Here is a 21,881-nt window from a genome sequence, read left to right on the forward strand (position 1 = left end):
ATGATATCTACAGAGAACTCCAAAATTAAATGTCAGACCATAATACTTTATAAATTCATAGGAAGACAAATAAGAATGGTAGCTGTAGACTTTGGCAGAACTCTAAGGAGCTCCTTTGCCCTGGTCTGATTTTGTTCTGGGCGTATTTAGGGTCAAAGGAGAGCTGCATTTTCTTTGGAAGTATTTGGGGTATGGCCCTGAGAATTAACTGAATTTAATTATTTGATCACTGTAAGGTTGTCAGTAGATTCTTATTGTAACTTTAATGTCACAGAGAAATTTCCAGTAGTTTATCTCAACAAAACATCACTTTCAGTTAGGTAAAAAAAAAAAAAAAAAAAAAAAAAACCCAAACTCAAATTAAGTCAAACTCAAAATTTTCTAAGGCTTTTCTGAGCTGAGACCTGCTGATTCATACCCCGAATTTGAATTTAAGAAGCATTTAAATATTTAGTAATAGCCCCAGGTATCTTAGCTTGCAATTATTCCTCAGCTTCTGGGTACTAATTTATAGGAGGCAACATAAATTTTCAGTCTCTGACATTTGTGTATCTCTTGAAATTTCTTGTTATTCTTTATGTGGACCAAAAAATTTCACTTTGATCCTATGGGGGAAAAAAACATTATTATTTACTCTATTTTTCTGATAGTTGCTGAGCAACATTTGTTAATAATAGATATTGTTTCTTTTCTCAACTCTTTTCTACTTAGAGTGGGAAGAAAATGCTTTATATCTTCACAATCTGGGGTACTGGTTCTCTAGATATGACTGGTAATAATTACTGCAAGCAGCTCTAATGCATTTCAAATATCAATGTTCCCCAAAACTGTTTCCTGAAAAACCAACACGGTTGATTTAGCTGCTTGACATTAGTTTCTCATGGTTTTTGTCAAGGTCTGTAATCTCTCAATCCCATTTCAAGGGCTAACTAGTATTCATTTCTCCTAGATTTCTTACACAGATTATTTCAGACCCAGAAGGTTCAATATGTCTTACAAACTAAAATATTTTCCCGTTTCTTGATAACAATTAATGGCTAGGACAGTTCTATGAAATGGAATTGAAACTTAACACAAACTGAATTCATTGACCCATACCAAATCCTCTTTCTCTCTTTCTCTCCGTTGGTTTCTTTACATCCTGGGACGTGTCTGACCACTCTTAAAGAGTCTCAACAAAACTTCAGGCTAAAAACCTCCAATCTAGAAATGATACGGGAATCAACAAACTCTCCTTTCTCTATCAACCACATAGAGTGTGGAGAAATACCTGGAAGAAAGATAGACAATAATACACAGACTCATTTTTTACTCCCTAGCTACTTGTAACTGTTGACACAGAGGCTGTCTGCTGAAATTCACCAGATTGAGATAACTGATTAATTGCATCCCTAAAGAGAACACTGCTTGTTTAATGCACAGGGAAGCAATGGTGTTCAAGAACTGGTCAGTGCCTACACAGCAGCTTCCAGGTAAGTGCAGTGTAACCCTCATTTTCCTTTCTTTTCATTCAGGAGCAACTCCGGGAATAAGACAACCATAGAAATGAGACTGGTCTAGTATCTCACACTCCATCTTGAATTACCCTCCAAATCTGTTCATCAAAATTACAGCATAATGTTAAATCATACGCTTATGGCCTAATCATCTAGCCATAGCATCACAGTTAAAAATTTTTAAGCATACCAAGGTGATCTAATTATAAAACGATGTGGCTTGGGGATATAGTAACACTTTGATATTTGGAGGATATACCAACTCCTTTACTCCTGTTATTATTAAATATGAATATGCATAACATCAGTGTTTTGAAAATATCCTATGTGTTATAAAGCAAATAAATGGTTTCTCCAAAAGGAAAGCATTAAAATAATTTACTTAGAGAAATTAGGGTTATGGATTTTTTTTAATAAATGTAACTCCACGTATTTATTCTTTATAGAAATGGGCACCAGAGTGAAAATAGGGAGACAGGAATCCAGGCAAGAGACTGGTAAGTGCCATTAAGATGAAAGTACCATAAGACATGCAGTGAAGTGATTGGATTCAAGATAGAGAGAGAGAGAGAGAGTGGACAAAACAAATTGCTATTGAATATAGTGTGGAGGATGAGGAAAAGAGGATTCCTGCTTTAAGAATTGGGAAAACTAAAACAAAAACACTTTGAATGTTTCACATGTACAAGCTCTGAAGAAAAGATTTTCTTTTTCACATCACTTCATCCCACAAAGAAGACTCATCAAGTTCTTTAGCAGGCTACGGGCCATTCATTAAAGAATGGGAGAGTCAGAGTGTAGTCTGAAATACATAGACTGGAGACCCGGATTCAGCTATGTGACCATAGGGACACCATCTTACCAATCACAGACTTGTTTCCTCATCTGTAATACAGGTCAATGACAACATCTCTACAAAGCTTTTGCAAAGGTCAAAAGAGATAATGCTTGAAAAAATGCCATTTGATGGAAGTTAAAGTTGTGATATCGTGCCTTTTACCTTTCCTGAGTGTTGCTTATCATAATGTCATAACCAAAGAGGGCCTTTTCAATGTTCAGTTCATTTGATCTAAACATTTTATTGGTATTAAGGTATATAAATTCACTTAAAAGATATATAATTATTTTATATTATATAACAATATACATAAACAAGTATTTGTGTGGGCTTATACAAACTAACCAAAAGCAAAAAATGAGAAATTTAACCAAGGCTTTTTTTTTCCTTTTATACATAACACTTCTGGAAACAGGTAACGAGTATGGTAGCAAAGATAGATCTTTTTCAGACTTATTTATTCTTTTCAATGCTAGATTGGTCAAAGAATGCCTAAAGCTTTACAGCTAATGTCTCTGGAGCAGATCGGTTTTCTCATTTTTTCCCCCTCTGGAGCCTGTCCAAGGAGAAAGCAGAGGCCTCGGTGGAACAGCATTTTTTTACACTGACCTGCTCAGTCATTTGAATCTGTAGCACTGTTTAAGTAAGAATCAAGAGAGCGAAAACAGCAAGAGGCTCCTTGACAGATGCTTCCAGTTGCATTTTTTTTTTCTGCTGTTTATCTCCAGTAGCACCATGTTAGTCTCAGTACTATCCACTGTCATGTAATATACATGTGCATGTGTCATACCACACACATATACACGTATGGCTATGTATGTATATCCATTATATAGCACATGTATTATATATGTTAACATGCTTTATGTATACCATCACTTTCTAAGTTAATCCTTTCTGTCATAATCCAGCCCCTGGTTTATACCGGAAAGTCACATTTATTTCAGATGAACAAAAGAATTGCATGGATGCCTAGATAAATGAGTAAAATGTTTAAGCAAAACTCAAAAACAGTTGGAAAAATAGGCTGAATTTGTTATTTCAATGGTATTTTACTTATGTAAAAGTTGCTTCTCTTTAACCTCATGTTTAGAAGATTTTCATACCATTCACATTCATTTATTCATTCAATAAATATTTTTAAATAAACGCTATGTCCAAGGTACTTTGCTAGATATGGGGAATACAATAGTAAAAATAAAAATAGTTTCTGCCTTCATAGTATCATCTTTAAAGATATGTCCTTGATCTAAAGTGTTGATTAAAACCTGATTTGCAAAATAAGTTAATCAAAGATACCCTTTGCTTGGGCTGTCCTCCCTCACCCCTTCCACACCTTCCCAATCACTGCTCCTTAAGGTTTGAGGGCCAGAAAAATTGACAAGGCAAGAAACAACAAATGTTGGAGAGGATGTGGAGAAAGGGGATCCCTCTTACACTGTTGGTGGGAATGCACGTTGGTCCAGCCACTCTGGAAAACAGTGTGGAGGTCCCTTAAAAAGTTAAAAATTGAGCTGCCCTGTGATCCAGCCATTGCACTACTGGGTATTTACCCCAAAGATACAGACGTAGTGAAGAGAAGGGCCATATGCACCCCAGTGTTCATAGAAGCATTGTCCACAATAGCTAAATCGTGGAAGGAGCTGAGATGCCCTTCAACAGACGAATGGATAAAGAAGATGTGGTCCATATATACAACGGAATATTACTCAGCCATCAGAAAGAACGATTGCCCAACATTTGCAGCAACATGGACGGGACTGGAGGAGATAATACTAAGTGAAATAAGTCAAGCAGAGAAAGACAATTATCATATGGTTTCACTCATTTATGGAACATAAATGGAAAATCGGTAGGAGATGGTAGGGAAGAATGAAGGGGGGGTAAACAGAAGGGGGAATGAAGCATGAGAGACTGTGGACTCTGGGAAACAAACTGGGGGCTTCAGAGGGGAGGGGAGTGGGGGATTGGGATAGACTGGTGATGGGTAGTAAGGAGGGCACGTATTTCATGGAGCCCTGGGTGTTATACACAAGTAATGAATCATGGAACTTTACATCAAAAACTAAGGATATATTGTATGGTGACTAACATAACATAAAAAATTATTATAAAAAAAAAAGGGTTGGGGGCCAGGTTGACATCTGCATTGTCAAGGCACAATTGTAATATTTACTAATGCGTATGAAGGTTTGCAGAGGCTGCCTTCTCTCCAAGAATACAAATAATTTTTTTTTCAAACTTTAGCGACATTACTGATTTTCTTAAAGTATTGGAGGTAGCAGATGAAAGAAACTAAGTCACTTCATTATCTCCTATCCTATGTAAATGATTTTTGAAGAGTAGTGTATTAGGTGGATTATGCTTTACTGGCTACTTAGAAGAAATACACTACATATTTTCCTATCGAAGGAATGAAGTCACAATGGTTTAATGTTAATAAGAGTTTAAAATGTACACAGATAAGTTTTAAAGCATTTCCTCTAATAGACCACAAAATTAAAAGTTATTTGTCTCAGGTGGCCTGGAGGAGTCAATGAAGTGAGGAGGTTGTATGGCAAGCAATTTATCTTAATCCTCTCTGGCATAAAAATAAGTTACATGGGCTGATTCGATTTTACCTAAGATTTTTTTTTAACTTCCACTAACTTTCATTGTTTTTATGGCATTGTTTTTACAAACCAAACATCTTTTAAAAAGGTGTGAGCCAAAAATTAAGGTAGGAAAAGACCAAAAAGCTGTTAGAACTTCAAACAAGGTGTGCATGAATGGTAAGGGAGTGGAGGCAGAATGACTGTATTGAAAATATCTTGGAACCAGGCAGTCAGAAAATACAGATTTAAGTCTTGACTTAGTCATTTTCCCAATGGTTTTAGTCTAATCACAAAAATCTCTAAGCCTTTGTTAGCTCACCTACTCACTGAGTGCTACCTTAGAGTATTGCTACAAGGGTAAACGCGGTAAAGGGGATAAGTGTATATAAACATCAGTTGGGAAACTTAATCGAACTAGTGGTTTTACCTTCGAGAAGCTTGCCACTAATGGGGAAGTGACAGCTGGCAAAGAAGCTCAAAAAATAAAAAATGTTTCTAAGAAGGGGTTATGTGTTAAATTGTGTCTCCCTCCAAATACCTGTGTTGAACTCTTAACCTCCAGTACTTGTAATTACTTAAGATGAGGTCATACTGGAGTAGGGTGAGCTATGACTGTTGTCCTTATGAAAAGGGGAGATTTGAGCACAGAGATAGACCTACACTCAAGGTAGATAACAGGAAGAGACACAGGAGAAGACAGCCATCCACAGCCAAGGAGAGAGGCCTGAAACAGATCTCTTCCTCACAGCCCTTAGAAGGAACCAATTGTTTGGAGGCCCTGATTGCTGACTTCTAGCCTCCAGCACTGTGAGAAAGTAAACTTACGTTGTTTAAACGACCAGTTTGTGGCACTTTGTTAAAGCAGACTGATACAAACAGAAAAGTCTAGGCCATTCTATAGAGTGAGGGAAGTAACCGAAGAATTGGAAGAGAGTCCTTAGATTTCAGTTTACTTTTGTTATCATTTTCAGGCAGTAAATGAAAATAGGGGATGTTTACTCAGTAATAGGGACGGACTGCAATATTTTGGACAAGACACAATTTCTGCTGAAGCTATCTAACTACTGTGTTATAATAATAGAAAAGTTTAAAAAAAGCAATAACTTAAGAATAACAATACAAAAAGATTCACAAATATGAAAAAAGAAAAATTTTTAATTTTCACATCAGTATATTTTATAGAAAAAAGAAACTATTAATATTGCAAGATTGGGCACCTGGGTGGCTCAGTGAGGTGAGTGTCTGACTCTTAGTTTCCTCTCAGGTCATGATCTCAGGGTCATGAGATTGAGTCCTCCGTTGGGCTCCGCGCTCAGCACAGAGTTTCCTTGAATGTTTCTGCCTCTCCTTCTCCCTCTGCTCCTCCCCCCGCTTGCCCTCTCAAATTAGTCAATCAATAAAATCTTTAAAAAAATATATCCCAAGAAGTGTCTTGGGAGAAAATCAGTTCCTTTGCCCTATTCCTGTGGTAAATTGCTTACCGTGGTGCCTTAGTGGAGGCATTTGTCCTTCCCTTCCTTTTTTTTTTCTTTTTTCTTTGACATAGGAAGTAAACAATATATTCATGTATCCCTGCCGTCCCACCACCATTATTGTAAAGGTGATTACCTAGGGCAGGAGGACAGAGCCAGTTATTGTAGCTAATGATTGCTGGTTCACTCAAATTATCATTCTATGAATGATAGTAAGACTGGAAAAATCAAGGTCATATCTTTTACTCTGCGGACACTCGCATCACAGACTCCAGCCCCACCCTAGCATGTCTTGACTGTCCTCAGGAATGAACAGTGGCTGCACCAGTTATGTATGGTAATTCCAATTGAAGGTCTATTGAATGATGCATTTGCTTTCCATCAGGGCACCTAGCACAGCATTATAGGAAGTTAGACTTTGCTGTTCCCTCATACATCAAAGTCGGCTTGCCAGTGTAATATTTATTGACCTGTCCAACTCTTTTTCCATGATTGATCACTTTTGCCACCCAGGGGTTTTCCCTGTTGCCCTGTCAGAGCAAAGTTCTCAACAGTGCTTTAAAAATTTAAAGTGCCCTTTATTTTTTCCCTGGGAAAATTTTTACTTTCATAGCAGCTAGGGACATTCAGTATTGGAGCAGACACTGCTTTTGCTACTCACGCATCCCCCCTTCGTCATCACTGAAGGAAATCCCTGTGTTGTTTAGGGTTGCAAGGTAGGTATTCCCCTTCACATTTCATTTTCCAGGCTTTTTTTTTTTTTTTTTTCAGATTATCAGTAGTTTTGTGTCCTAATTCTGACCAAAATAATATAAAAAGTGTTCCATTGGCTGGAGCTTACAGAAAAGTATTGTTTTCCTCATAAACAAAGGACAAATCATTCATTTACTTTTGACGTTCACTGGGCCTACTTCGTTTTTCCTGAAATGGGAACACGATACATTGTAGAAAAACAATTTTGTGGACATGAAAATGGAATCCACTCAGCTGGTGCTAAGTCTCTGTGGCATTTCCAGGAGCCAACCTACCAGCTCTGAAATGGTTACCTCTGAACTCGTCAAGTGAGAGAAATTGTTCCCTGTTACGTAGGCGCAACCGTTCTAGAATAGTTGGGCTTTGTAATGATATTTTTATCAGGGCAATAACTTTTTCTACCAATCAATTTTGAGGTCAAAATATAGTATTTTAAGAGTTATAACTTTAGGGGCGCCTGGGTGGCACAGCGGTTAAGCGTCTGCCTTCGGCTCAGGGCGTGATCCCGGCGTTACGGGATCGAGCCCCACGTCAGGCTCCTCTGCTGGGAGCCTGCTTCTTCCTCTCCCACTCCCCCTGCTTGTGTTCCCTCTCTCGCTGGCTGTCTCTATCTCTGCCGAATAAATAAATAAAATCTTTAAAAAAAAAAGAGTTATAACTTTAGTTAGACTTTGGGAACAATTGTATATGTAGAGAACTAGGTCTGTTTTCCTCTTTCCTTATATAATTAAACATGTCACAAGAATTTGATGTCTTAATACAGAGACCATAGAAAATGTTAGGTCCACTGGCCTTCAGCAAGATACTAATACGGTGTACTGGTTTTCCTTCTCTCCACGTCCCCAGGCACTCTCTGGCTATAATTTAGTCCTCAGAGAGGTTCATGTTGACAAAGTCCACAGTATGAAAGGTGAGAGGGAGGGAAGAAAGAAGCAACAAGCAATAGGCTGTCGATTTCCCCAGTTCAGGAATTCACATGAATAAGTCTCAGCAACACAGGGATATATATGTCGTGCATATGCATATTATGCTATGTATAATATGTACTATATATTATATACTATGTGTGATGTCTGTTATGTATAACATATAATAAAGCATTATTATTTTTATGTGCTTTTTTATGGAGAAACAAGTCTTCTCTATGTCATATTGCTTTACTTTCCTAAGTAGTTCACATATGTTCAGTGGCACAAACCCAGGGAAATAAGCCATAGGCATATGTTGGTAAAAATAAATATATCTTTACTTCTCTACTCATAAATATCTCCAAAAGATAATTTCTTAATTCTGACTCTCAGATATGACTATAACAGATTTTTTTTCTAATATATGTATTGGTAAGCAAAGGTACCACTACCCATTTTATTACATCCCTGAAGGCAAAACTAATTATAGTGTGTGTCATTTAACTATATGGATAATTAAGTATCTATGTATAATTTACAGATGATGATCTTCATTTGATTTTCTTTTTAAGATTTATGGAAAAATGATCTCTATTCAACTTAAGAAGAATGCTCTAGCCACAGAGTTTCTGGAAAATTACTGATATGTTAATGAGAAGGACGTGCAACCTCTGAGGTAATTCAGTCTCTGAATGACCAAGCTCTGGAACCTACACCGGTTGGAGGGAGTAATCACTTATTACTGCCTATCTTACTTTTTATCAGTAACTCTGGGCACCCACAAGATTAGATCCACATAGAAATAATCCAAAGAAAGATAAACACTATGATGGATACGCAAAATTCTCTAAGACTTACAATAAAATAATTTGTCGATTATGTCCTCCTATGTCCCCCTAGGAGTTCTGCTTCTCTTAAGTGGCTCTTGAATTATAGGACAGAATCTATGCAAACTTAGGAGGTAAGTGAATTTTACATTTGATTTCTCCCAGTTCCTTGCCCATTAGATGCTGCTGTCTCATTTTTGCTTTGCTTAAAAAGGTAACGCCTGAAATCTATTCTGTCCCATACCCATTTGTAACACATACTCTCAAATCTTTCATTCCACTTAAGGTAAAAATGGTTGATAGTATACGAAAAGTTCCTCTCCTGGGGGTACTTAAATTTTAACAATGACTAAGATCTAGACTGAAATGGAGGAAAGGTATTTCAGGCAAGGACACTGAAGTGGCTCCAGCCCAGCACATGGTCAAATAATCACTTTTAATATGAAAAGTAAAGCAAAGGAAGGGAGAATCTTTTGCTAGCATAATACTTAGCATTCAACTCAGAGAGAAACAAAGAGATATCATTCAGTGCCCATAATAAATATTTATCATCTTATCACCTATTGTGTAATAAACTGCCTTCAAACATAGAAGTTTAAAACAATTTATTATTATTTTTCATGGTTCTATGGTTGACTGGCACACCTGGGTGATCTGTCTTAGGGACTCTCATGCAGTTGTAGTCAGAGGGACGCTGGAACTGGAGCTATCCAAAAGCTTAAATGGGCTGCATATCCAAAATAGGTCACTAATGTGGCTGATGATTGATTGATTACTGTTCACTACACACCTAGGTAGGCTTGTTGACTCAAGAACTTACATATGCCTTCTCCATGTGCCTCGAACTTTTTAAAAAATTCTTTATTTAAATTCAATTTAGTTAACATATACTGTATTATTGGTTTTAGGGGTAGAATTTAGAGATTCATCATTTGCATATAATACCCAGTGCTCATTACATCAAGTGCCCTCCTTAATGCCCATCACCCAGTTATCTCTTTCCTCCATCCCTTTCCCCTCCAGCAACCCTCAGTTTGTTTCCTAGAGGTCAGCATCTCTTATGGTTTGCCTCCCTATTTTCATCTCATTTTATTTTTCCTTCCCTTCCCCTCTGTTCTTCTGTTTTGTTTCTTAAATTCCACATACGAGTGAAATAATATTTCTTGCAGTAAGATGGCTTAGTTCCCCAAGGATGGTCCCCAAAATAGTATTCCAGCAGACCCAAGAAGAAGCTGTCAAGGTTTTTATGACAGCCTCAGATGTCACAGGAAGTCCGTTGTGCTACCTTCTATTGGTCCCATATCCCAGAAGTCAGGTAAGTTTTTAATTCTGTTTTGGATGTGGGTGTGGCAAAGGGACATAGGCAAGAGCATATGGTATGAAATATAGACCATCTTCTGAAAATGCAGCCTCCACATCCTCTATGATAAGATGTTCATTCCCTTCACAATTTCCATTCTCTCATTACCTCTTAAAATGGATTTCCAGATTTATAACTGGGCCCATAGCTATTTCATTAGAAACAGTATTTTCTAGTTTTTCGTTGTTTTGTTTTTATAAGCTCACTATAGACATTTCATCAAGTTCCAGGCAAGGAATGTGAGTGGAAGGGGTATATGCATGTTCCAGACCCCTTCTTAAAAGTTGAAGCTGCTTGCTTGCCATGGACCATTTCCCCTAACTTGAGAATGATGATCAGAGCAACACTGGAAGCTCCATTGTGGTAACAGCGGGGTCTCCCTACCAGCCCTGAGCTTTCAATCTTGGGAGAAAAGTAAAGTATCTATCATAATTAAGTCATTGTATTTATGGGTCTTTCATTATAGCAGCTCGGGCCAGCTGTAGGTGCTGTACCCTCATTTACTATTTCCCAAATCCCTGGGGTAATCATACGTTATTATATGGCTATTTTTCTGATTTTTGCCTAAATTTTCTAATGTAGGAGATAGTGATATAGTGGATAATGGAATGTGTTACTGAACTATTAAGTAAATTATGTGTATGCTGTATGCTTAGTCTTAAAAGAAGTGTGAATGTACAGTATCACTGATAATCTTTTCCTTTTTCTCACCAATAACAAATACCTCTAATGTTTTTGTTTTTGTTTTTCTGGGAACAGTTTCCCCTAGGATCCAGGTGAGTGTGGCTTGTGCAGACATGGAGAGAAAGGGGTTAAAATGGGAATTGTTTTCCATAACAATTCTTAAACATGAAGACAAGCGTCAATTTTAGGAACTGAAGACTATGATTTTGTTTCAACTCTAAACAATTATTACTGCTATTTCTGTTTACAAAATCTTTGAAATAAATTCTGTTTATGTGTATTTCTCACAATTACAATTTTCTTCAATAAAGCTTAAACACTATATATATATGTGTGTGTGTGTGTGTGTAACTTGCTAATATTTTACTTGTAGTTTAATTTTTTCCCCCCATTCAACTTCTAATTTTCTCTGTCAAGGGTATTAGAAGGAGAGGAGCTTTCTTGATTTCACTGTTGAGAAAAAAAAAAAAATCTGTTTATTCGTAACTGTAGGACAATACTCTGTAGAGATACCAGCCTACGTTTAACTTAGGTCATTTAATCCATAATATATTTCAGTTCAATATTAGAACTTTTAAAAATAGGGAATTTTTAAAAATAGGGAATTTCAAGAGAACTGCTTTAATCCTTGGACCTGGGTACATACATCAAATTAACAAGGAAGGATAACTGTATGCGTGCCATTCTATATGCTGCCTATATGTACTCTGATCTTCCCAATCCCAAACATGATAGCTAGCTATCATCTATCTATAACACAATAAATTATACTTATTATACTTTTGGCCAAAGCACATAATTTAGGTGAGCCCAGATTAGAGAGTTGAGGCAGAATGTCCCAAACACAATGTGAGAGCACTGAAAAAGTGTATAGCAATGGTAGGGATTCAGGGAAGTTTGCAAAAATGGGACTAATTTTTTGTGATCAATCCATTCTTCATCTTCTCTCACCTTCCCCCTTCCAACACTGTTAAGGTTTGAGATACTTTCATTCTTTTCCATTACCATGGTTTTGTTTCTCGCTTCACTGAAGGTTTTTTTTTTTTAATAGCTTTATTGTGGCATAATTGATATACAAAGAACTGCACATATTTAATGTATGGAGTTTGATGAATTTAGATGAATATGCAAACACTTGTGATACCAGGACCACAGCCAAGGTAACAGACATATCCAGCACCTCCCAAAGTTTCTGTGCATTCTTTTTCTTCTTTTAGTAGTAAGGACACTTAACGTTAAATCTACCCTCTTAACAAAATTTGAAATATATTATACGATCAAGTTTGTTCTCTAAAACTTTTGTCAAGAAATGTGCATGGAAACTGTATTCCCTTTGAGAATAAGTGTCATAGGATACACATTCTTCCTTGAGAAATTAATAGATACAGATCCATCATTTCCTAGCACTCAGAATTGCTATTGAGAAAGACCTCCCTAGCATTTTTAATCACTGAACTACTCATAAATACTTCAAGCTCTGAGAACTTTAGGTCAGGACCCAAGCTATTTCAACAAATACAGTTGGAAAAAGCCTAGAATAAACAAACTTGTTTCAGTTCATCCTATTATAAAAACCAGAATCTATAGATTATTAGCTGAATAGCAGGAATATTTGGCGATACTCCTCCCCTTATTTCCTGATACCCATGGATCTTGGATAAAGTTCATGTGTCATCCTTTTTAATTTTTTTAGAGATTTATTCATTTACCTCAGAAAGAGAGAAAGGGAGAGAGAGTTGGGGGAGGGGCAGAGGGAGAGGAAGAGAATCTCAAACAGACTCCCGGCTAAGCACAGAACCATATGTGGGGTTCAGTCCCGTGACCCTGAGATCATGACCTGAGCAGAAATCAAGAGTGGGATGCCCAACTGACTGAGCCACCCACGTGCCCCTAATTTTTAATAAAAAATATTTACCATCAAAGACTTATCCTCAGTTTCCTAAACTTATTTTTTTTCCTGAGCTGAATTTTCTAGGAAGTGAGAGGGTACTAGTCATTTCTGTTTCCAATCCCGATAGTTGCTGATGGATCAGCTGCCTCATCTCGTGTTTGTTCTTTCTTTTCACAGTCTATTAACTTGCTGTTCCAGGCCCAGCAACCTGAAACTAACTGTAGAGGCCCAACATGTGCAGGGATTAAGTGTTATCTTCTAAGGTCCATAAGTAGTTCAAAAATCTCTTGGTAGAATTTCCTCTTTTAATTCAATTTTATTTTATCTTATCATCTGGGAGAAGGAGAACTGAGATTTGTTTTGTGTTTTTAATTATTAATTTTTATTCTCCATCCAGATGCTTGTCTTTCTATGTCTATTGACTAGTTTTCAAAAATGAGTGTGTTTTCCCTTTGGTGCTTTCCTAGCTATGGCTTTTGAAAAGCATTTGCTTTACCTGGTTTCTGCAAGAAAATTTAGTCAAAATTAGAAAGTTTTACCTTGGCAAACTGTACACAAAGTCTATCGTTTTATAGTCCCATCATCCCCTAGAGGAACTGAAAGCATGGCATTAATTAAGACTGAGCTGGTTCTTACATCAAGTCAAGATTTTAGAAAAATATTTTATCAGCCTTAGCAACTGAAAAACTTCACTGAACATATCTACTTTAAGCAATCAAAAATGTAGGTTCAGGCCTTGCAGAAGTTTTGCCAACTCTTAGTCTAAAAGTTATTTTGTAGTTATTGTATATAAAGGTGGCTTATCCTACTGAAAAATAGAACATTTAAGGTATCAGGGAAGAATAATTGACTATTTTTTAGTAAAAAGCACATATAATTGGGAAAAACATGTAGTTGATGTGAACTGGGCTAATTTTTATGAGTTTATAAAGCTAATCTTTCTCTTTGCATTAGAGTTTCTTGCAATATTGTTATTATTAAAATTACCACGTCAGTTCCTACATTAAGAGAAAATTATATTATTATAATTTCTGGGTGCATTTTTCAAGAGTTCAGTTTTTAACAGCAAACCAAAATGGAAATGCTTTCAATTACATAGGGCAAAAAGGTAGAAAATGTGCACTAAAGTAAAAATACTTACAAAAGTTATAGAAACCTATTCATGCAGGGAGAATGGACAAGTGATATCCCACGACCTGGAAACTCCAGTCACAGACCCTAAAATAATCGCGTGTAGCCTCTACAAATCCAACATGATTACTTCTTTGAACCATTATCCACAGAAGACAAGGTAAATACTTCACCCCTGTCAACTCTTAATGGAGCAGAAAGCTTGGCTCCACAGCGGGCATGAAGCAAGAAATGTCCTCTGTAACCGCAACTGAAATGGTTGCCTTTTCTCAATGCTGAAAGAGTAAGAACAATAATAAGGTACCATGTTGCATTATTGATAACTATTCCTAGCATTAGGGAAAATGTCAGGCAAGAACCAGAAATCCTATTTTTACTTCTCATAGGACAAAATTGCCTGCTTATCCATTTTTATCCTTTATCAGCTACTCCCAAAACAAATGACCTCGAAGTGTCAAATGGTAGCTTCAAGCATGAAGAGATGTGAAATCCAGGAAAAGGTAACTGTGGCTTTTTGATAAATGTAGGTCAGTAGCATACTTAGCTTAGGAAAGAACCAGTTTTTATTAATGAGTGCAACTTTGAAATGTAGTCATTTTGTCTTTACTGTTACTTATTGAAAGGTGACTATCTACTCAAGCACAGCATAGTTACAAATCGATAGAAATACCTGGAACTGGTGATACAAGCTGATATCTTCTCGGGATCACTGGCCCTGCCACTAATTCTCTATCACTGAATATAAATGCCTTTTCAGCATAAACACTCCGCTGTCTTTTCAGGGAGAAAGAACTCCATTTGGTCATACTTCCTTATTGAGGTCCTACAATGCACAAGAGGCTGAAATTATAGCTACAGTTCTATTTGGGTACATGCTTTGATTATCTAGAAACCAAGCAGACTTAAGAGTCTTTTGGTGCAATCCTGACATCTCTACCTTAGTTAAGGCCCTCCTATTCATCAGATGGCAGGGAAAATTGCTTTGAAAACTCTCAATGGCACTGACTTTATGAACCTAATCCCCAAAACTAGTGAATTGCTCATGGATACAAAGAAAGACTTCATCTCACAGATGATATAACTGCCCAATAATAGTTCTTTTGGAAAGCTTCTAGACCCTGTTTGAGCTCTGTAGCTGCAGAGGGCTTCAGATGGGTAACTTCTCTGGTCACTGTTTTCCACATACACTTCTATAAACTTGAGTTCCCGCAGTTAAAACTTGGATTTATGCACAGGGTGAAAAAGGCCCTCACGTATGTGTTGAGACTTGACAAGTTCTGTGACAACATCATAACCAGAAACTATGTGGCCCATCATTGCAAGGTCACCTGATAGTTTGGCCATTTCTGAAGAAATGAGAACTGACATAAAATAGACAACTCATTCTAAAATCATATTTGGAAAAATAGTTATGATGCATATTCCATGTGAAACAGAAAGCTTTCAACTTATTCCCCGTGTGACATTTTCTGTAAGCTAGAATTTAACAGTTTTTCCCCCAAAGTTGAATGGATTTAAACGGATATTGCCTTATGGGGTTCTTCTTGTTAATCTATATTATTCAATACTACTATGAAGCGATGAGTGTATGAGTTTCAGGAACACAGTGACAAAAAAAAAAAAACAGAAAATGGGAGAAATAATAGGGAAAACAACAAGCAGTAAGCAGATAACTTAATATCACATAATTCCAGAGAGAAAATTTTCAGATAGAGACAGATGCAGAGTAGAAAATAAATCCAGACAATGGACTGTATACCGTGTGTGTGCGCATGCGAGCACAACTACTTTTTTGACAAAGTATCCTTGAAGCAAAGACCTGAGTGATGACAAAGAGCGAGCCAGGCAAAGATCTGAGTGAGTTGTATTATAGGCAGAGGGAATAGCAAATACAAACAACAAACCACAGTCACTTTGCTTGAAGGTTAAATATAACCTATTTCCCTGAGAGCTAAATCTATATAAATACCACGAGCCCAGTAAAATAGCCCAAGATTCTGAAAGCGAAACTAGTCTGTGCCTCCCTGGTATTAAGTCACAACAGATTGAGAAGCCAAAGGGGGGGAAAAAGACATCAGGAGCACTTTGCCTTGCAAACTTCACATGGTGTTGTTTTTAAAGTGTTAATGGAAAAGTCGGGGTGCTCTTCCTTAATTACTGTTCTTTCATTACTACGGATTTTGCTCTAGATCTTTCCCCCAATCTGTCATATCTGTCTTTGAAAATGAAAACTCTGGAGGACCCAGCACATTAATCTGTGGTTTTGTTTTTGTTTTTGTTTTGCATTAATCTATTGAGTTATTGATCAGGCACAGTGCTCCCCTTCAGTTAAAATAAAGCATTTATGTTACTTGGCAATAACTCTTCAATACTGTCACTGAGTAAATAATAGATATACCACTCCAGAAAGCAGTCTTCCTCTACTGACATTTGCCTCTTACCAGGTTCTGATGCAAGACCAAAGAAATGGCGTTGTGTGTATATAATTACAAGTTATAGACCAGTTAATGTATTCACTATTATTCTCCAAATTTTTAAAGGCCCAAATGTCTATGCTCTGAATTTACTGGAAGTAAGATTTGCATGTTCCTGCACTCAGAATGATTTGGACACACAACAGGAATAAAATAGATGTTCAGAAATAATACTTACAGCTTCATAATTAAACTCTCTGCTAAGGGAGTACTCTTTGAAACATGCATATTGGTGTTTGGCCAAGAAAAAAACTCCCGATGGCAATAAGTAGGTGTTTCTAAACTTGATTTCAAAATACAGCTTTGAAAAGGTGGCTGTAAACACCAGGGACTATATTGTTCAAAACAATCTAAAAACCACTTTGGAAACAATGTAAATGTACTAGGGAGACTGGGAGTTTTTACCTTGATGTATCTATCACATGGTAACTTGAAGGAAAAATCATGGTTACACTCGGTAGATAAAAGCAAAATCCCCCTTCTCAAAGAAACATGACAGGGTAATTTCAGAAAGATACCAAAGTGCTTAACAGAGTAGAGGAACAGACTTTGTTCTTTATTTTTCTCTTAATCAGCTAGAATTTTTTTTTTTTTTAAGAATATTCCCCTTCACTCTATTCCTTCCTCATAAATTTCAAGTAATCCAGTAAAATTCATGGAGGCGGTTTCTAAAAGATCTTCTCTTCTAAGAACATAGGGATCCCAAGCCAGAGGGAGAAAAAAAAATGAAATGCAAATAAAGGATAAATGGGGGAAGCTAACAGGTTCTTTCTTTTACTCCTTCTGGCAGTAAGAGTGGGAGCCACCATGGGCGAATTTGGATGGGCTCACCTACATGCTAGTGGGTATATTTACATCCAGTTAAGGGAAGACTAGTGCTCAGAGGTAATGCAGAGGTGAATGTGAGCCTCAGGACTGAGCACAGGGACAAAGTGTACTTTATTAGACCAACTGGAAACAAATCAAATTAAGTTGGCCGTGTAACAAGAGGATGTGTGCTCCATGTTGGGGTGGGGAAGAAAAGTTGACTATTGGTAGGTAAGTCAAATTTTTATTTCAATGCTACTCACACTGATGCTTTGCACACTGATTTCAGAGGAATTATTTGCATATTTCAAAGGAGAAAGAGAGTACTGTGTTAAATATATATCATTTAATCTTCTTTTTCAAAATACATTTCTTAATTTGTTATGATTACTCTGCAAACTTTTTGGATCACTCTGAAGATCCCTGGGTACTGATTTTGGGCACAGTATGACATTCACCTGAGCAGACAGAAGAATTTGCCTAGAAGATGAGAAAGGGGATGGAGGTGCCCAGGGAATAGCGCAAACAGAACAGCACAGCATGGAGCAAAAGCGAGAAGCTAGAATCCCCCTCATTCCGGAACCCACAAGATTCCGACAGCCAGCTCCCACTGGCAGAGATTTCCATCCCCAAGTCACCCTTAAGATGCAAGCTGCTGCCCCACGTTTATGGTTAGCCAGAGTCTGGGGTATGGAGACTGGAGTCTTTTCTTGTTTACCATTGAAAGGCGCTCTATAAACTAAGAATGTAAGTCAGCACTCTGGGTTTTTTTTTTTTTTTTAAAGATTTTATTTATTTATTTGACAGAGATAGAGACAGCCAGCGAGAGAGGGAACACAAGCAGGGGGAGTGGGAGAGGAAGAAGCAGGCTCATAGCGGAGGAGCCTGATGTGGGGCTCGATCCCAGAACGCCGGGATCACGCCCTGAGCCGAAGGCAGACGCTTAACCGCTGTGCCACCCAGGCGCCCCTGGGTTTTTAAAACATGATTGAACTGGTCAGAGAGGACCTCAGTCCACTGACATCACCATAATAATGGAAGATCCCAGTGATGCTGCCTGACTTGGGTGCTGAAGTTGAAGTTTACACATACCTGTAACCCTCGACCTGCCAATGATCACTAATGTTCCTTTTTGTCCATGAACATACTACAGTGCTGACAAAATAATTCTCCAGATGATAAATTACCTCAAGCCTCTAGGCAATCTTTAGTGTCAGGATAGATAACCTTTTTCTGGTGAGAAACGGACACTGGAGTGATATCCTCTGATGGAGAGCAACTGATACATTATCTGGCCCATGGGTCAGAACTGGAGAGAAGGGTTGGTTGCAGCTGAACTGGAAACATAACCCAGGCTCCTGAGATCCAAAGCTGTATTGCAATCACAATTTAGGGTAACTGCTTTTTGCTTTATTGACCCTTTATTCAGGAAGGTAGAATACAAGAAAGTCAAAAGAATCTATCAGAACACTTTTCAATCAGTAAGCAGAACATAACAAGAGATGGGTATGGAGAAAGAAGATCTGGGGGGAGTCCAGGTTTTATCCCTTATTCTCTTCATCTGGATCACAATACAGGGAGCAATTTAATTTAGGATTGTTTAAGTGGAGGGTTCCAAGACGGATTGTGTGTTTTATATCTTGTTTTTTATGTCCTGGATTAGATCTCTTTCTCTCCTTTCCCCTCATGCCCTGTCTTCATCTCCCTCTATCACTGGGTCATAACTGGTTTTAAGCATTTCTGGTTCCATGTTTCAACTCTGCAGACTCAAATTTGCCCTCCAATATGGAATTATAATAACTAGACTGTGGAAAATATATCTAAGATCAAATCTCTAGCTTAGCCTTATCAGTAGTAATGCTGATAGTTTGGTCTCCCTGTGTCGGTTACACATGTCTATTTCTCCACTGACCCCATATCCAATTGTGGGGAAGAGACAAGGTGTGATTAATTATCAACCCCAAATCCCAATGTCTGTGTGGTGGTGAATCTGGTGTGGGAGAAGTGCTGTGGAGCATGGCAGTTTCAGACAAATGTTCTAGTACGTTAGCTTCCGTTACGAAAACCTGTTGACTAACTCCTCAGCAAACCCTCGTTCCTTTTCTAAGTATCTCAACCAGGATATCTACGTTGCTACAATCCACCAATTTTATGAATAGACTTGTTTTATCTTGCATAATTTTAACTCAAATTGTACTATAAATTGGATTATCAGCTAATACTTATAAATCTACATAATAGTATGGATTTTAATCATCTCTCTCAAAATCGGGCCTGCATCCTACCTATAACATTAGGCTAAAACTGAGCAGCATTTTTATTACCCAGCATAAATTGTTCATTTTGTATCAGTCTCCAGCCACTCCAGGTTTTTCCTTAACAACTAGCTGGATTCACGTATTTATGTTTCTATGGATGTCCCTCTTGTAATCTGTTTGAGAAGCACCTAATCCCTATGTTAGCATCTCTATACCCCAGTGTGCTAAACCTTGTCAGTTATCCAGCAGAGGGCATTCCATCCCTGCCCGTGTTCAACGGTAGCCTGGAAGACTGAAGGTACCATCAGACCTCTGAAAGGTAAATAACTGGAGTCCTTAGTGAAGCAGGACAAATATCTCTCAGAATAATGTCACGAGATAAGAACAAATGCAATTATATAAAGTCAAATGAAAATTTTTTGATTTCCACACTTGACTTTTTCCCTGAGGTCCAAACGTATTTGACAACCTACTTGACATTTCCACTTGGAAATATAACCTGTCCAAACTTAACATACCAAAAGACGGAAGAGCCAACTTCCTCCTAAACCTCACAGTCCTCATTTCAGTACCAGATTTCACCACACATCTAACTGCTCAAGCCCAAGACCTGGAAATCTTCCTTGACTCATCCCTTTACCTCAACCAGCCTAACCTTCCTTCATATCAAATTCATCCATGTTTTATTGGCTAAGTCTCTAAAAATAGATCTTTAAACTATTTACCATCAAGGCTAACCCATCATGATCTCTCACTAGCACTACTGCAACAACTCTCTAACTAGTCCATCTGTTTCCATTTCTGCCCCTTTAGAAATCCATTCTATAGACGTTTCTGCAAAGAAGACATATAGATGACAAAGACCCATGAGAAGATGCTCAACATTATTTATCATCAGAACTACACTGAAGTATCACTTCGCACCAGTCAGAAAGGCTAAAATCAAAAAAAAAAAAAAAAAAAAAAAAAAAAGAAACAACAGGCATTGGCAAGGATGCAGAGAAAGGAGAACCGTCTCACACTGTTGCTGGGAATGCAAACTAGTGCAGCCACTCTGGAAAACAGTATGGAGGTTCCTCAAAAAGTTAAAAATAGAACTTCCCTATGATCCAGGAATTGCACTACTGGGTATTTACCCAAAGGATACAAAAATGTTGATTTGAAATAATACATGCATCCTGATGTTTCTAACAGCTTTATGGACATTAGCCAAATTATGGAAAGGGCCCAAATGTCCAACAACTGATGAATGGATAAGGAAGATATGGTGTGTGTGTGTGTGTGTGTGTGTGTGTATATATATATGCACACACACATATATATATATACATACATACATGGATGAATATATTGGAATGGAATGGAATATTGCTCAGCTATTAAAAGAATGAAATTTTGCCATTTGCAGCAACATGGGTGGAGCTAGAGTATTACACCAAGTGAAATAAGTCCGTCAGAGAAAGACAAATACTATATTATTTCATTCATGTGGAATTTAAGAACCAAAACAGATAGGGGGAAGAAAAGAGAGGCAAAACAGACAACAGACTCTTAACTGTAGACAACAAACTGAGGATTGATGGAGGGAGGTGGGTGGGGGATGGGCCAAGCGGGTGATGGGTATTAAAGAGGGCACTTGTTGTGATGAGCACTGGATGTTGTATATAAATGATAAATCTCAAAATTCTACTCCTGAAATTAATATTACACTGTATGTTAACTGGAATTTAAATAAAAATTTGGAGAAAGAAGAAAAAAAAGAAATAAAAAAATAATAGCCAGAAGAAAAATATGTAGACAGGAAAATAAAGAATGCAAATCAGGATCACTCAGCAGTATCTTTAAAGTACAGAAGGAAAAAAAAAAACTATGAAATTAGAATTCTATACCCTCCAAAAATATGTTTCAAGAAGAATTCAGAATCATAAAGATAATCTAAAAGCAGATAAGGAGCAAAAAAGAATTAACTAAAATGTGAAAATACAAAACAAATACCAGCATGATTGACTTCAACATAATCATACCATTAGTCATATTAAATGTAATTTTTAATACTTCCCAATCAAAAGACAGATGTTGTCAAATTAGATATAAAAGCAAGATCAGTTAGCTGTCTATAAGAAATCTTTACATATAAAGATACAAAGGTAAAGAATGGAAAAAGGTATACCAAACTGTTAAAAGAGAGTAAGTTTAACTATTTTATATAAGACACCGTACATTTCATAGTAATGAATGGTATCAGGGATAAAGAAGGTAATTTCATAATAAAGTTACTAATTTACTGGGAGGACATAACAGTTCTTAATGTTTATGGAATTCTAATGACAGTGCTTCAAAATACACGAATCAAAACCTGATAGAACTGCAATGAGAAAGAGACAAATC

General features: G+C 37.2%; 1 long non-coding RNA gene across 1 annotated transcript in view; it reads left to right on the forward strand.

Annotated features, from left to right (window-relative positions):
• LOC113255293 (uncharacterized) overlaps window positions 1-11,256 on the forward strand; it is a 303,324-nt gene extending 292,068 nt beyond the window's left edge. Inside the window, exons 5-8 of the long non-coding RNA XR_008957492.1 lie at window positions 1,320-1,472; window positions 1,943-1,993; window positions 8,634-8,737; window positions 8,962-11,256. This is a non-coding gene — a long non-coding RNA (uncharacterized LOC113255293). The remainder of the gene's footprint in view (window positions 1-1,319; window positions 1,473-1,942; window positions 1,994-8,633; window positions 8,738-8,961) is intronic.
• Window positions 11,257-21,881: the final 10,625 nt, after the last annotated feature.

The sequence above is a fragment of the Ursus arctos genome, unplaced genomic scaffold, assembly GCF_023065955.2.
Source record: "Ursus arctos isolate Adak ecotype North America unplaced genomic scaffold, UrsArc2.0 scaffold_5, whole genome shotgun sequence".
NCBI classification, from domain to species: Eukaryota; Metazoa; Chordata; class Mammalia; order Carnivora; family Ursidae; genus Ursus; species Ursus arctos.